The sequence below is a fragment of the Procambarus clarkii genome, chromosome 7 (genome assembly GCF_040958095.1).
Source record: "Procambarus clarkii isolate CNS0578487 chromosome 7, FALCON_Pclarkii_2.0, whole genome shotgun sequence".
In the NCBI taxonomy this organism is placed as follows: Eukaryota; Metazoa; Arthropoda; class Malacostraca; order Decapoda; family Cambaridae; genus Procambarus; species Procambarus clarkii.
In genome coordinates, this window is record NC_091156.1 from 7,360,634 (window position 1) to 7,378,147 (window position 17,514).

Below are 17,514 nucleotides of genomic sequence, written 5' to 3' on the forward strand. Positions count from 1 at the left end.
TTAATCCACCCGTCAAACACCCCCTGTTTATGAAAGTAAAACGGTAAACCGGTTCGCTGACAACCTCTCATAGAATCACAGCTCTGTAAAAGCTTCACCCACGTACTTTAAATACAAATAATCGCCAACAGAACATAAACACCTAACCTAACCTAACCTAACCTACGCCTAACTATACACTGAATTTTTATGCATTATCTTATTCATTTATTTATGAGAACAAACCTAATATTACTACACTGTTAAAATTTGTGAAAGCGTTTCGGGAGACGGCCGCTGTTTTAACAAGCGTGGCCAATAGCAGATATTGGAGGATCCAGTTGTCCTTACATGTTCACAAAGACCTTTCAGGGAACGAGTAGGGTGCCACGGAGATCGTAAAGATAACGAGTAGACAGCTACATGGATCGTAAAGATAGCAAATAGGGTGACAGAGGAATGGCAAAATTAAAAAGTAGGATCCCACAGGGATTGCAAAGATAACAATTAGGGTGCCAAAGGGGATCATGAAGATAACGAGTAGGGTGCCACAGGAACTATAAAGATAACGAGAAAGGTGTCACAGGGATCGTAAAATGATAGAGGTGGATGACACAGGGATTCTAGAGATAACACGAGACCTTCTTGGCCCATTCTCATCAAAATCAATATAAATAAAGTAGAAACACTGCTCAGCTGAACAACCACGATATTCGCAGATAACATTAGACTGAACCACATAGTTAAAGTAACATGAGAGGGCCACGACACGCTAACAAAGTGGTCAGAGACTTGGGAGAGAAGTCTTACTGTTGACAAACGCAAGATTATGCACCATTGCTGTAACAATGTTAAATATAAAAATAAATTGGTGGTAGCAACACTGGCTGTAGTTGTTGTGACTCTGGTGGTGGTAGTAACAGTGACTGTAATTGTGGTGACTCTGGTGGTAGTAGTAACAGTGACTGTAGTTGTTGTGACTCTGGTGGTGGTAGTAACAGTGGCTGTAATTGTGGTGCTCTGGTGGTGGTATTAACAGTGGCTGTAATTGTGGTGACTCTGGTGGTGGTTGTAACAGTGGCTGTAATTGTGGTGACTCAAGTGGTGGTGGTTGTAACAGTGGCTGTAATTGTGGTGACTCTGGTGGTGGTAGTAACAGTGGCTGTAATTGTGGTGACTGTGTCTCTTGTGGTAGAGAGAGAGTAAGAGACATGGCGAGGGACAGAAAGATGGCTATCGTCATGGTGGAGGGGGAAGGGGGTGGCCCCCAAGAGTTGTTGTGGCATTATACAGGATCGGGATGGGGGAGTGGGGAAATTCTCCCCCCCACCTCCCCATCACCCCTCCCTTCAGTGTTTCAAGGGGAGCATGGGGGAGGTAGATGACAAGGGGAAACTCTATCACCAAATATTATGTTTTTTTCTTTCGGAACTGCGTCATTGTTGGGATTGTTCTGGGCGTAAAAATGCGTATAAAATCATGCATAATGTAATTATTACGTGCGTATATCAGGGCGGGATGTGCATAATGGTTTTTGAGAATGCCTCAGATTACCTTGTATTGCAAACGTATAATGGGATTGTTATCATTGTGGCTCTTTAGTCACTCGTTACTTAACGACAAACCTTTTATGAGTATGCAGCTACAATTATTTTTAATGCAAGCAAATCACACACACACACATACACACACACACACACACACACACACACACACACACACACACACACACACACACACACACACACACACACACATACACACACACACATACACACACACACACATACACACACACACACACACACACACACACACACACACACACACACACACACACACACACACACACACACACACACACACACACACACACACATACACACACACACACACACACACACACACACACACACACACACACACACACACACACACACACACACACACACACACACACACACACTTCATACACAGTTTCAAATGTAAATATGATAGAGCCCAGTAGGCTCAGGAATCTGTACACCAGTTGATTGACGGTCGAGAGGCGGGACCAAAGAGCCAGAGCTCAACCCCTGCAAGCACAATTAGGTGAGTACACACACACACACACACACACACACACACACACACACACACACACACACACACACACACACACACACACACACACACACACACCAATCGAAGCCACCCTTCAAGTCATTTTAAATCTATCTATTGAGACTTCACAAAATGAACACATCAGTGAAGGAAAATATGTGGGTCATACAGCAGCTGGATGGACGAGGCTAATCTGTTCCCCCGTTGATCCATCGAGTAGTCAAGACGAGGCCGCCACATTTCCCGACACTTTGTTTCCATCTGAATGCTTTTCCATTTTTGATGGCGATGACTGTAAGTGATTTCATCATTATCCAATACTATTCATGTCAGCGGCCGGAACATAATGAAACGCTAATGAGGATCAAGTACATGATTATAATAACACATTTTCCGGGAATGTGATATAAGATATTCAAAACTTCGCGCTATTATGCAAAGCGGGTTTTTTTAATTCACTTTCTTCATTATCCCATTGAAAAAAAAATTCTCCAATTAATCCGTTAATATTTACGTCAGCCTCACCTGCCGGACACCCATAAACCAAGCGCCAATATTTTCCCCGTAACAGGAGAGGCGGGTCCGTTTAACAGTTCATAGTCATAACCGGATGGGCTGAACACCGCCTAATTACCGGCTTTTGCGCCACTCTCACCCTTCAGTCCGGCGGCCTTAACGTCCTTCATCTTCGGGGCCTTGGAGGCACATGCGTCCCTAGCGCCCTGTATCAATATCACCACCCTGTATTTTCACGATAAAAAATCAATGGGGCGTTTGCGTGCGGGTCTCCAATTGTGCGTCACCCGGAGGCCCCTGTGAGGAAATATCATTGACTGCGGCGGCAGATCTGCAGGCGGATGTCGATGAAGGGGGCGTGTCGATCTCCTTCGCTCTGCCGCCCCTTAGTTAAGACTGGTGCTAAATCTTTCTTGGGGTTAAAATCTGGTTGATTCCCTGTGGAAGAGCTTGCGAGGCAGTGGTTGCTATGGACCAGGATTAACCAAGCATTTGCGGGTCTATACTTACGAAATCTGTGCCTCTTTTCTTCAGTTCTAGCGGCTTAGTGTGTATTAATTATATAATTTATATGCTTCAGAACTTCATAACCCAAGTTTATTATTGTTTAAGATAACGTAATAGCGCCTAGGGGCTCATAAACTGCTTAATAAATGCAAACTTAGCCGCCGTAATTGAAGAAAGATGTACAGGTTTCGTAATTAGACACGCAAATACTTGATGATTCCTGGTTTTGGAACACAAGATGCAGTCCTCACATATATTTATTGAGCTACATACAGTCTCAATTAGAGGAACTCTCTGGAGCGGGATACAAGACCTATTGAAAGAAGTATGCTATATATACTTGTCTTGTGTGTGTGTGTGTGTGTGTTACGTCACATAATGCAATAAGTATGCTGTATATACCTGTATGTGTCACATGATCCAAGTATACGATGTATATATATGCTTGGGAGTGTATTTGTTCGCAAACACAAGAAGCTTTGTCTGTAGTCTATCACATACTGCAGGTAGTATGCGATGTAAACATGAGTAGTGTGTATGAATGATATGATACATGTCATGCCAAATTATATGTTGTGTATCGCATGACGGTAGAGATTTAGGCTGCATATAGGCCTACGTGTCACGGGAATCCGCCGTCCGATCTTTTGAGAAAAATTACCAATGAAAATTTTCTTTTTTTAAAGATTTTTTTGGCTTAGTCATTTCAACATTTTTGTATCCAGATCTTTATCCATTTATCCCTCTCGTATCTATTCCTTCTCCATCTCCTGTCCATCCCCCTCATCAGCTATCCATCTTCTACTTGTTATTCATCCTTCTTTCCATTCTACGCCTATCTTCTCTCTCTTCCCTTTCAGGAATCTCTTCCCCTCCCATTTGACTCCCATAACGTTACTCCCCTGTCAGCCAGCTCCTCCCATCCTTTTCCTGCTTTCTCCTACTCATTATCTTTCCCTTCATGGACTTATATTTTTCCCTTCAGCAGGCCTTTCCTTACCCTAAAATTCCCTCTACATTTATTTCCTGTCTCTTCAGCAGTTCATTTCCACCTCTCTTTCCTCCCACTCTCTCTATCCAGCTCTTTCATAGTTTGTCATGTGTTTACAGTGTGTGTTATTTGGTTCCGAGGATGGCATAGATTGTTTGTCATGTGTTTACAGTGTGTGTTATTTGGTTCCGAGGATGGCATAGATTGTTTGTCATGTGTTTACAGTGTGTGTTATTTGGTTCCGAGGATGGCATAGATTGTTTGTCATGTGTTTACAGTGTGTGTTATTTGGTTCCGAGGATGGCATAGATTGTTTGTCATGTGTTTACAGTGTGTGTTATTTCTGCTGCTCTGTTCCACCTTCTGTCCTCCATCCACTGTCTCGCCATTTCTGTCCACGTTCCACTTTTATTTAGCTTTTCTAAGAAAAAAATATTTGTTCTGTCAATTCACATCCCGTTCTTTACTCCACCACACTCGCCACCACACTCGCCACCACACTCGCCACCACACTCCCCACCACACTCCCCACCACACACTCCCCACCCTCCCCTTGCTTCCCTTCATTTCTATCTCCTTTTTTTCTTATCTTCCCTGAGCCCTCCAACCGCCCCCCCCCCTATCTAGCCTCTTTCACTCTACGTATTTTCATTTAGCCTCTCTTTCTCAGTCATCCGCTCCCTTCTGTCCCCTTTATCCAGCTCCCTTTCTCTCACCCCCATTTTCCATTCTTCTTTGGTGTTTCACTATTCTTACCTTCTATATATTTTCCCCCTGTCTAGGTTTTCCTTATTTTCCCTCTCCACCCTTTCCCTTTTCCTTCTTATATCTTGCCCCTCCTCCCTCACCCCTTCTCACCCCCCCTCCTCTACTTCAATCCTTCTCGCCCCACTACCTCTCCTCCTCCCTTCACCTTTACCACCTTTCTTCCTCAGTACACCTTCACCATCTCTCTCCACTCCCATCGCTTGCCTTTCGTCTCCTCCACCCCTACTTCTCCCCTCACCACCAACTCCTGCCTCCACAAGCCCTGCTCCTCCCCACTCCCCCAGCACCCCTGCTCGTCCCCATACACCCCCAACACCCCTGCTCCACCCCACACCTCCACCACTACTAGCAGTGTCTCCCCCTACAAGCCTTCCGTCCTCCTCCCTGTGTAGGAGTTTCGGTGACTTATTTACATAGTGTGCTGAGGAGGGAGGCCCTGAGGCACCTCCAAGTATCACCATAATCGACCCCAAAACAAAATATGGCCGCGCATGAAGCGACTATTTCATGTCTGCGGTGAAGTCGTCTAGGAGACGCGGATATATATATATATATATATATATATATATATATATATATATATATATATATATATATATATATATATATATATATATATATATATATATATATATATATTTATTTATTTATTTATATATATATATATATATATATATATATATATATACCCCCCGCAAGCACAACTAGGTGAATATACACATACAGAGGAATTGACAGGGTGGATAAAGATAAACTGTTTTACACGTTTGGTACGCGAACAAGGGGACACAGGTGGAGACTGCGTACCCAAATAAGCCACAGGGACGTTAGAAAGAATTGTTTCAGTGTTAGAGTAGATAACAGGTGGAATGCATTAGGCAGTGATGTGGTAGAGGCTGACTCCATACACAGTTTCAAGTGTAGATATGATAGAGCCCAATAGGCTCAGGAACCTTTACATCAGTTGATTGACAGTTGAGAGGCGGGACCAAAGAGCCTAAGCTCAGCACCCGCAAGCACAACTGAGTACACACACACACACATACTAAAGTGTATGTGTGTGTGTGTGTTTTAGCGAGAAAAAGAAGAAAATAAATAATAACGGAAGAAATACAAAAGAAAAATGGAGAAACACAAGTGGAGACGCACACACACAAGAGAATAAAATAATACCAAGAGATTCTTGGAGCCTGGCACTTGCTACGTGGATGAGACGGAGCAAATCCTCACCTGCCACATAACTCATTAAGAGCGGGCGACGCTCCCTAGCCCGAGCTGAAGCAGACCTACGCACCTCTGAGTTATGATCCCAATGTACATGATATCTATAGGCGATAAAAGTGTCAGGGGGGTCCGCATCCTACCACAATATTACACTTAATGTACGGCCTCTGTGTGGATCCCACGGACTGCACACTCTTGAATGTAACTACACAAAATATTTTTTTTATTATTCCCTCAGCCCTCGTCATTGTCAACCCCCCTAACGTCCTCTCTCTCTCTCTCTCTCTCTCTCTCTCTCTCTCTCTCTCTCTCTCTCTCTCTCTCTCTCTCTCTCTCTCTCTCTCTCTCTCTCTCTTTCTCTCTCTTTCTCTCTCTTCTCCTTTATTACCTCTCGTGTTTGTTTTCTTTCTGTGTTATGGTACTTGAGGCGCTTTTACGCACGTTCTGAACCCTCCTTTACGATCCTTATTGAAATCATTCAAGCTCCTAATCTTCGGCAAATTTTATTCTCGTTTTATCTCTATCCTCACCTGCTATCCCCATGTGCTTTCCTCATCTGCTATCCCCACCTGTTATCCTCGCCTGTTATCCACGTAAATTTGGGTGTCATCACAAAAGACGTCATTGGTCCACGAAACGATATATAATCAAAAACAAAATTGAAATAAAAATTTTAGTCGATAATTAACGAAGGCCTGAAGATAATTTATGAAACTTGGCCTGAAGGTTTGGGACAGCCTTCTTCAGAAGTCTATAGATCTTGTGGAAAAATAGCAACTGATCAAAGATAGTTTACAGGGAAAATGACAACTGGTCACCAGGATAGATGAAAACAGGTAAAGAACAGGTAACGAGAGAAACTGCCTACTGCTCAAAGTATACAAAGGGTCAAATAACTGACCCTTCGTATAGGGTCCCTGTATGGTTTCATACAGAAACATAATCTTTACTGACCACGCAGTGATAAAACCTTTCACCTGAAGACCTCATAAAGTCGAAGCTGTTGCCGAAAGTCCACACAGACAGAACTTGCATCAAATAACAGAGAAGAAACTTTCACATTAAGTTTTCTTACTTGAGTAAGTACTTTCCTTACGTTTTACCTTGAGTAAAAAAAACTTTTACTTACTCAAGGTCATCCCATACCTAATAACCACATAAATACAAGGTTAAAATTAAGATCACCTTTACTCCAAGATCACATAAATAAAAAAATAAAATGCGTATAACAAGAAATATAAACAATACTACAACCAACAGGACCCAAAATTTCAAGTCTTAAAATATTATTAAGAATTAATCTTATACCAAGACTTCAAGAAGACATTACAACCATAAAATAATATCATGCAAATTTCACTTTCGCTTTAATTCATAAGCCAGTCAACTCAAAACCAAAAACGAGAAAGAACAAGTTTCTCGAAGGGACGATAACAAACTATCCTGAGGAAACCCATTCATTCATGGACTCACCTAAGTCCAGGAAACCCACAGATCCTAAGACTATAAAAAATCTGAGAAAGCTTTTCTTCCTAAAAAAAAATACCTTAATTAAGCCAAGAACAATACAAACTTCTTAAACTTACAACTACAAGACCACTGGGATCCTTTACTAACCAGAGCAGTAGGCCAAGAACCCTATCAGACTCGAAGATCAACACGGACATAGCCACAAATCCTGGCCAGGGGCCTCGGAACCATAAGTTAGGAGGCAGAACTTGAGCTGGGCGACTCTTATTTCAAAACCCAAGAGCCACGGAAGACCTCAATAAAACGGGAATCGATCTTTTTTTCCGCCACAACTCGCCCCGTTATAAGTTTGTCGTAAAACCAGCGCATAAAACCACTGCCAATATTACCACCTTCCCGGAACCCGATGATGGGAGGAGATGGGGAGACGGAAGGGTGGGGTGGGAAGGGGGATTAGTTTAGAGGAGGTGGGAGGGTGAGGGAAGAGAGAAGAGGGTACGGAACTCCGTCAGGAAGAAGAGGAGGGGTGAGGTGAGTGTTAAGAGATGGACAACTAAAAAAGGAAAGGTATATAACACAGTTGGTTTGCTTTAAACTTGAAATCTCAAGTAACAGCCCCGCTCCTGTGCCAGGTAACTCACCATAGCTACGGGCTCACCATAGCCCGTGCTACTTGGAACTTTTTGTTCCTAAAAGAATCCTAGAAGAATCTTAAAGAACAACAACAACAGCTTTAAACTGGAGGTAATAAACCCAATAGTTAAAGAATATCATATATGTGGAACAGATGCAGAGGTGCCACTGTTACACTACTTACTGGAATGTGAAGCAACTGAAGCGCCTGACAGCTGGATGGACAGCGCTACGGATTCGAAGTCCTAAGGTTCCGGGTTTGATCCCCTGTGGAGGCGGAGACAAATGGGCAAAATGTTTCCTTCACCCTGATACCTAGCAGTAAATAAGTACCTGGGAGTTAGACAGCTGCTACGGGCTGCTTCCTGGGGGGAGGGGGGTGTAACATAAAGGAGGCCCTGGTCGAGGACGGGCCATGGGGACGCTAAGTCACGAAATCATCTCAAGATAACCTTCCCATCAAACTATACATTCATCCAACAAGAGCAGCTGCATTAGATGCAAAATCCACAGCGACTACAATGTTCAGAAAAGCAGTTGAAGAATGGGACACACTAGTGAACACTGTGTATCTAATTTCCACCACCAAGATAATGTTATTAAAACAAGACTAAAACCAGTGCGCTAAAACAGAAGCGGAAGAGAAACGGGAGAAAAGGAGGAAACCCCACTTCCATTTAAAACTTTGACCCGAATATCACAGTAACAAGGTTATCGCGAATAACCGAACTCAATTACGGGCTCGCCATAGCCCGTGCTACATGGACAATTCGTTCTGAGTTGCTAAATCTAAAACAACAACAATATTTAAACTGTCTTGTGGGCCATTCATGCCCGGGCCACCTCTTGGGTGGCTTAATCTTCATCAATCAATCAATCTTTTAAACTATTTCATTTCCACCGTTGGCAAGATAAACTTTGACATCGTTCATGTATAATATGACTGGACAATTATATCTTATATATTTTGTCTTAGGTGGTTATATTTTTATTCCAAAGGTTTTATTATAAATATATTTTTGTCATTAAAAATATGGTTAATAAATGACGTTTGGTATTCAGCATCTTCCTCCACTTAACGTGATTTAACAATACAGGTTATGTATAATGTGTGTATATATATATATATATATATATATATATATATATATATATATATATATATATATATATATATATATATATATTTATTTATATATATATATATAGATTTAAGTATATATATTATAATTGTTACAATTGGTGATTATCTTTAATGTAAACTTTCTTATTCCCAGAAGCCAACTTTTGGAAAACAAATAATTTCTTAATGTGACGGAAAAATAACGATTAAACATATAAAAGGCAGTCATTATATTTGTTGTTAAACTTGTATATAATAAATAAATAAATATATCACATGTTGTGGGCGTGGGAATATGAACCACGTGAGGGTTATGGATAGATATATGCAGAGTGCACACTATACACTCTTAAAAGTGTATCTAAAGCGCTTTCAAAACCAGCCAGAATATATTTGCATTTATATATTTTCTCATCAGTAACCTTTACTTTAAGTCAATTATTTTTCCATTACCCAATTTTCAGAGCTAAATATTAAAAACAAAGTACTGGGCATTTAATAAAAAAATATTATTTAACTGCAGCAAGATGTGTTCCAACACAGCCACGGTACAAAGGCAGTATTACAGTGCATCATAACAAACTTACAATAACATAAGAACTGCGCGCCCATTGGAACACGAAGCAAAAATTTCACAAAATCCTAAATATTTATATAAGAAACACTCCGCCAATTTACATTACTACGGGGAAATAACACCCAAATCCACTCAGAGCACAGTTAATGTTCTTCAAAGATTGGAGCAGCCCGCCGTCCCTCCTTTCGCAATTAAATCCGGGGCCCGAAGCGGCTTTTTATTTACACAAGTAGAGGAACTGAAACGCAAGCGGGAAATACGACACAGAACGTAGGCTCCCGGACCCCCATTTGGCGACGGGGCGGTGTAGCTGGCGATAAAAGTGCAATTGGTGGGAAAGCTCAGGTTGGCGCACCCGTGTTAATTGGCGATCATGATTAGCACCATCAGGAACTTGATCATCCGGAGTGCTGGGGGCGTCCTTAGCCTGCAGGGGGGGGGAGAGAGCGAGAGAGAGAGAGAGAGAGAGAGAGAGAGAGAGAGAGAGAGAGAGAGAGAGAGAGAGAGAGAGAGAGAGAGAGAGAGAGAGAGAGAGAGAGAGAGAGAGAGAGAGAGAAGGAGAGGAGGGAAGGGAATCGTGAGAGGATAGAAGAAATGGTGAATGATGAGAGATCGGGATGTGGAAAGAACAAATGGTGATAGGAATCAGACGGTGAAAAGGCCAGAGTGTAGGAAGCTGCAGGTTATGGGAAGAAAAGAGTACTAAAGGATCAGTGTAGGCAGCAAATTTTATGTATACTGGGCAGTCGATGAATGAAGCAGGAGGTAATGGATAATAGACAACTCAAGCTTGAAGTAATACGTACCGGAGGACGCAAGTAGTCACCAGACTAGTCCAAGAACAGAGGGATTTGAGTTGAGAGGAGAGACTAAAGAAGTTAAACCTCACGTCACTAGAAGAGAGAAGCAACAAAATAGACATGATCACCACATACAAAATACTCAGAGTGAATAGACCAAGATGACAAGGACAGACTATTTAACATGAGTACTACGCAAACAAGTGGACTCAGATGGAAGCTAAGTACCCAAATGATCCGCAGAGACGTTATTAAGAGATAAAGATAAACTCTATACACAGCCTCAAATGTAGATACGACGGAACAGAAAAAAAGGCTTTATAACATGCACCCCCTATCAATTAAGGCCTGAGAAGTGGGACGTAAGAGCCAAAACTCATCCTGGCGAGAGTAAAATTAGATGAGTATATCAAAATGAGTAAGATAATACTTTTGTTAATTTTTCTTCAACAGCCTATTGGCTTCATCACACACAAGTAATTCACCGTAGCTCATCAAAATAATAGCAAGAAGCATCCACCCTTGATAAACACCAACAGTATATACCTAATACATAAATCCCATATTCGTCCCTATAGTTCAGTTAGAATATTGTAAAATAATTACACATAACTTATAAAATTCATCATTCGGCACCCCTATCCCTCTCCTCTGGACCGCACAGATGATTGACGTGTGGCGGATGGAGGGAGAGAGAGAAGTGAAGCGAATGTGAGAGCGTGAGGGAGGGGGCAGGAGGGAACGGAAAGTGGGGGGGGGGAAGGGTAGAGGATTAAAAGATGGGGGAAGAGGGGGTATTGCGAGATAGGGGGGGGAGAGGGGACTGAGAGATGGGGTAGGAGGGGATTGAGGGATGGGGGAAGGAGGGACTTGAGAGATGGAGGGGGGGGGCGAGGAGGTGAGTGAGAGAAATAGGAGTCCCTCGGTAGGTTCTTTTGGATGTCAAAAACGTTGAAATGATTAGTAAGAGAGAGAGAGAGAGAGAGAGAGAGAGAGAGAGAGAGAGAGAGAGAGAGAGAGAGAGAGAGAGAGAGAGAGAGAGAGAGACAGACAGACAGACAGACAGACAGACAGACAGACAGACAGACAGACAGACAGACAGACAGACAGACAGACAGACAGACAGACAGACAGACAGAGACAGAGACAGAGACAGAGACAGAGACAGAGAAAGAGAGAGAGAGAGAGAGAGAGAGAGAGAGAGAGAGAGAGAGAGAGAGAGAGAGAGAGAGAGAGAGAGAGAGAGAGAGAGAGAGAGAGAGAGAATGGGCAGAAGAAAAACAAAGTGAATTTAGGCTGACAGTAGTAAAATGAGGAAAGTGAAAAACTTGTTTAGAACTTAGATATAACGAAGTTGAGAACAGATACCACACGACACCAAACTGATGACACCTAACTTGTAGAAAGAAGAGCAGGGAGAAACACAATAATGTAATAAGAGAGGAGAAGCAAAAAATGCGTGAAGGGTTCTGCAATGGCGGACCTCGAAGCAACATGGAGGAAATGAGTAGAAAGGGAGTGGCTCTGGAGTACCCTGGCGGAGGGTTGGGAGTGGTTCTGGAGTGCCTTGGTGAACGGTAGGGAGAAAGGGGCTGGTATGGAGGGGCTGTTGAGGTCCCTGGGGGAGAAAATGGAGGGCGGGAGTGATTTCGAGTGCCCCTGTGGGAGGGGAAGGGAGGAATATGCAGCCAGGTGGAAGAAGAGAAGTGGAGACGCTGGAGTACTTTGTGTGAGAAGGTACAGTAGGACACTGAAGTACCTATAGTATGAGAGAGACAGAAGATCTGTTAAACCCGGAGTATGAGGACAGAAGGAATATTATACCTTGAGTGTGTGAGCGAGACAGAAAGACTTTGAAGTAGCTGGAGTGAGAGAGGAACAGAAAGACTCTCGAGTACCTGGACTCCAGGACAGAATAAAATCGACTTAATATGAAAGGATAAATTTTTGGAGAGTCATGGAGGGAGGGAAGCCAGGGTGGTCTAAGCGGGAAAGTAGAAGCGGCTGCTCCTGGGGAGGAGGATGGGAGGGACGCTGTAAAACCATAATGGAAGAGAGGAATGAAAGGACGAGAGAGGAAGGGCAGAGACTAGGTAAATGCTCAGAAATGTGTAATGAAGGGGGCAATCAAGTGGGGGCTCGGAGAGTTGATCTAAAAGTGGAATAGAGCGAGGACAAGTAGATAAGTTAGAGGTTGTGTTAGAAAAGAGAAAAACTAGTGGAGCGAGAAGCGTGGATGTTAACCCCTGGATACCATATGGTGCTCCTGGAAGGTAGTGTCTCGAATACCCTCCAGTGCTTAACAGTTTGTAATTGTTCTCTATATTTCATCTGTTGATATTTGTTCTTTTTCATTGAGTATCGTGGTAGGTTGTGAAGGAAAGGGTGGTGTTAGGTGATTTTGTGTCTTTTTCTGAATTAATTATTTGTCCTATTTTTGCAAATTTGCAATAAGCTCTCATTTGCTTGAAATATACTAGAAAAGAAAGTAAAAATGTTAAACATGAATGGGAATAAGTAAAGCCATGTTAAGAATCCTTGACTAATCTATGTTTCAAGTTGCAAATGAATGGATTTATTTTCATACATTTCTATTCTGTTGGGAACAGGTATATATATATATATATATATATATATATATATATATATATATATATATATATATATATATATATATTGTTAATTTCTCTCCACCTTTTATCTGTTTATCAATGTGTGATTGATAAACAGATAACCAGATAGGTACACAGGAAGACATAGTCAGAAAGGCACAGAACCCTGATTAAAGTGGAAGACTGATACAGAGAACAGCACTCCAAGATTAAACAGGAGGACATACAGACAGAAAGACAGAATAACGATCCCAGATAATTAGATAGGAAGACAGATACCAACAATTCCGAGTAGGTAGACAACGAGACATAGAAACAGAGAGAGACAAAGAGCAACAGCCCCAGACAGACAAACAGAGAGACAGCCCCATAACCCCACGATCTAAGGATATGGGCGGAAGCGTCAGCATTGCAAGAGGAAATAATGGGAAGATAATGAGCAAGAGAAGGCAGGGTGGTCCAGGCTTAAGACTCACGAAGGACTGTATGAGGATACACCAGGGTGAGGGAGCGACCAGGGTGAGAGAGCGACCAGGGTGAGGGAGATAAAGGGTGAATGAGACACCAGGGTGAATGAGACACCAGGGTGAGGGAGATAAAGGGTGAGTGAGACACCAGGGTGAGGGAGATAAAGGGTGAGGAAGATAAAGGGTGAGGAAGATAAAGGGTGAGTGAGACACCAGGGTGAGGGAGATAAAGGGTGAGTGAGACACCAGGGTGAGAGATAAAGGATGAGTGAGACACCAAGGTGAGGGAGATAAAGGATGAGTGAGACACTAGCGTGAGGGAGATAAAGGATGAGTTAGACACTAGCGTGAGGGAGATAAAGGATGAGTGAGACACTAGCGTGAGGGAGATAAAGGATGAGTGAGACACCAGGGTAAGGGAGATAAAGGGTGAGTGAGACACTAGCGTGAGACCAAGGAAAGTGAGAGACCAGGAAGAAAAATCAATAATAATTGTGTTCCTGACAATCTGGTGTTGGAAACAGGTAAGTAACATCGGGACGTAGAGGAGGGACGGGCTAGGGGTAATGGACGTGAGATATTATACAACATTATGAACATGGTGACGAAGATTAATGACCCTAAAGGAAGGGATGGACTCAATTATTTAGATTCTAAATCAAAGACAAGGTACTTGTAAAGCTGATGAATATGAGTATGATGAGAGAAGTAGAGACATGAGGAAGGATGATCAGGCGACGGTGTTAGTAGTAGCAGCAGCAGCCGCCTTGTTTATCCTATGAGAAAAATCATCAGGTGGTTGGGGTAGCGAGGGGGAGGGGAAGGGTTTGGAATGGAGGGGGGGTGAGGGGGATGATATGAGGGGACAGGGGGGGGGGGGGGAGGGAGGAGGGAAGGGGTGGAGGTGTATGTGAGTAGCCTGTGACAGCAGCTGACAGGCGGGGCGGAGCCAGCCAATCACGACCCGCCTAGTCCATGACGTCACAACCAGTAAGAATACTAAAATCACGATCTGTTAGTGTAAATATGAAACATACTCTGCCAAGCTGGGAGCCGCTGCAACCTTCTCTGTGGAGTGACTTTGTCTCAATCTCATCAGTAATATAACTTCTCTATTTTACTAATAAAAAGGTCTTAAATATTATCACGTTAATAATTATATTATTATTATTATTATTATTATTATTATTATTATTATTATTATTATTATTATTATTATTATTATTATTGAAAAAATCCACAGGAGCCGTGATGTGTCGAACCTATGTGCCGAGTGTTCCTAGACGCGCTCTAGTCGACTCACACTCAGCGCATAGGGTTCGAGCCCTCTTCAAGGCTCCTGCGGATTTGTTCTTTGATATATATCACGTTAATGTGATTTCTCTGTGTATTATGATTTGTCATAATGAAAGACATGACAATTATGTCCTCAGCAAAGCAAGGTTTACTCTATGTAAATCATAGAATACATATATATATATATATATATATATATATATATACAAATTAATTATTTATATGGTTACCTTGCAATGATTTCGTGGCTCAATGTCCCCGCGGCCCGATTGATATAATTGTCACATACGAAATCCCCCAAAGAAAAAAGTGTATAGACATGTACATATAAATTTCAAGTGGACGGTACACGGAGATTCAGGTGGAAACTAAGTAACAAGATGAGCTACAATGAAAGTAAAGAGATGTTTTTCAATGTATAGATAATGAATTAATACAATGCATTTGGAAGTGAAGTGGTGAATACAAACTCCAATTTGGCGACAAATGTAGATATAACAGCACGTAGTTCACACACACACACACACACACACACACACACACACACACACACACACACAGAGAAGGGACTTCGTGACAAATCGCCAACATGGATTCAGGGAGGGTAAATCTTGCCTTACAGGCTTGATAGAATTCTACGATCAGGTGACACAGATTAAGCAAGAAAGAGAGGGCTGGGCGGACTGCATTTTCTTGGATTGTCGGAAAGCCTTTGACACAGTACCGCATAAGAGGCTGGTACATAAGCTGGAGAGACAGGCAGGTGTAGCTGGTAAGGTGCTCCAGTGGATAAGGGAGTATCTAAGCAATAGGAAGCAGAGAGTTACGGTGAGGGGTGAGACCTCCGATTGGCGTGAAGTCACCAGTGGAGTCCCACAGGGCTCTGTACTCGGTCCTATCTTGTTTCTGATATATGTAAATGATCTCCCGGAGGGTATCGATTCATTTCTCTCAATGTTTGCGGACGATGCTAAAATTATGAGAAGGATTAAAACAGAAGAGGACTGTTTGAGGCTTCAAGAAGACCTAGACAAGCTGAAGGAATGGTCGAACAAATGGTTGTTAGAGTTTAACCCAACCAAATGTAATGTAATGAAGATAGGTGTAGGGAGCAGGAGGCCAGATACAAGGTATCATCTGGGAGAGGAAATTCTTCAGGAGTCAGAGAAGGAAAAAGACTTGGGGGTTGATATCACGCCAGACCTGTCTCCTGCAGCACATATCAAGCGGATAACATCAGCGGCATATGCCAGGCTGGCCAACATACGAACGGCATTCAGAAACTTGTGTAAAGAATCATTCAGAACTTTGTATACCACATATGTCAGGCCAATCCTGGAGTATGCAGCCCCAGCATGGAGTCCATATCTAGTCAAGGATAAGACTAAACTGGAAAAGGTTCAAAGGTTTGCCACCAGACTAGTACCCGAGCTGAAAGGTATGAGCTACGAGGAGAGACTACGGGAATTAAACCTCACTTCGCTGGAAGACAGAAGAGTTAGGGGGGACATGATCACCACATTCAAGATTCTGAAGGGGATTGATAGGGTAGATAAAGACAGTCTATTTAACACAAGGGGAACACGCACAAGGGGACACAGGTGGAAACTGAGTGCCCAAATGAGCCACAGAGATATTAGAAAGAACTTTTTTAGTGTCAGAGTGGTTGACAAATGGAATGCATTAGGAAGTGATGTGGTGGAGGCTGACTCCATACACAGTTTCAAGTGTAGATATGACAGAGCCCGATAGGCTCAGGAATCTGTACACCTGTTGATTGACGGTTGAGAGGCGGGACCAAAGAGCCAGAGCTCAACCCCCGCAAACACAACTAGGTGAGTACAACTAGGTGAGTACACACACACACACACACACCTCTGTCCCCAACCCCCCCTGCATCAATCATAAGCTTACAAAGTGCCAAGTGAGAGTGTTTCAACCCTTGACAGTAGTATTTGTGTGCTTACCTATCCCAGCCTGTGGGGTGTGTACTCGCCTGTATGTGACGAACCAGAGGACTGGCCTTGGTTGATGAACCAGAGGACTGGCCTTGGTTGATGAACCAGAGGACTGGCCTTGGTTGATGAACCAGAGGACTGGCCTTGGTTGATGAACCAGAGGACTGGCCTTGGTTGATGAACCAGAGGACTGGCCTTGGTTGATGAACCAGAGGACTGGCCTTGGTTGATGAACCAGAGGACTGGCCTTGGTTGATGAACCAGAGGACTGGCCTTGGTTGATGAACCAGAGGACTGGCCTTGGTTGATGAACCAGAGGACTGGCCATGGTTGATGAACCAGAGGACTGACCATGGTTGATGAACCAGAGGACTGGCCTTGGTTGATGAACCAGAAGACTGGCCTTGGTTGATGAACCAGAGGACTGGCCATGGTTGATGAACCAGAGGACTGACCATGGTTGATGAACCAGAGGACTGGCCTTGGTTGA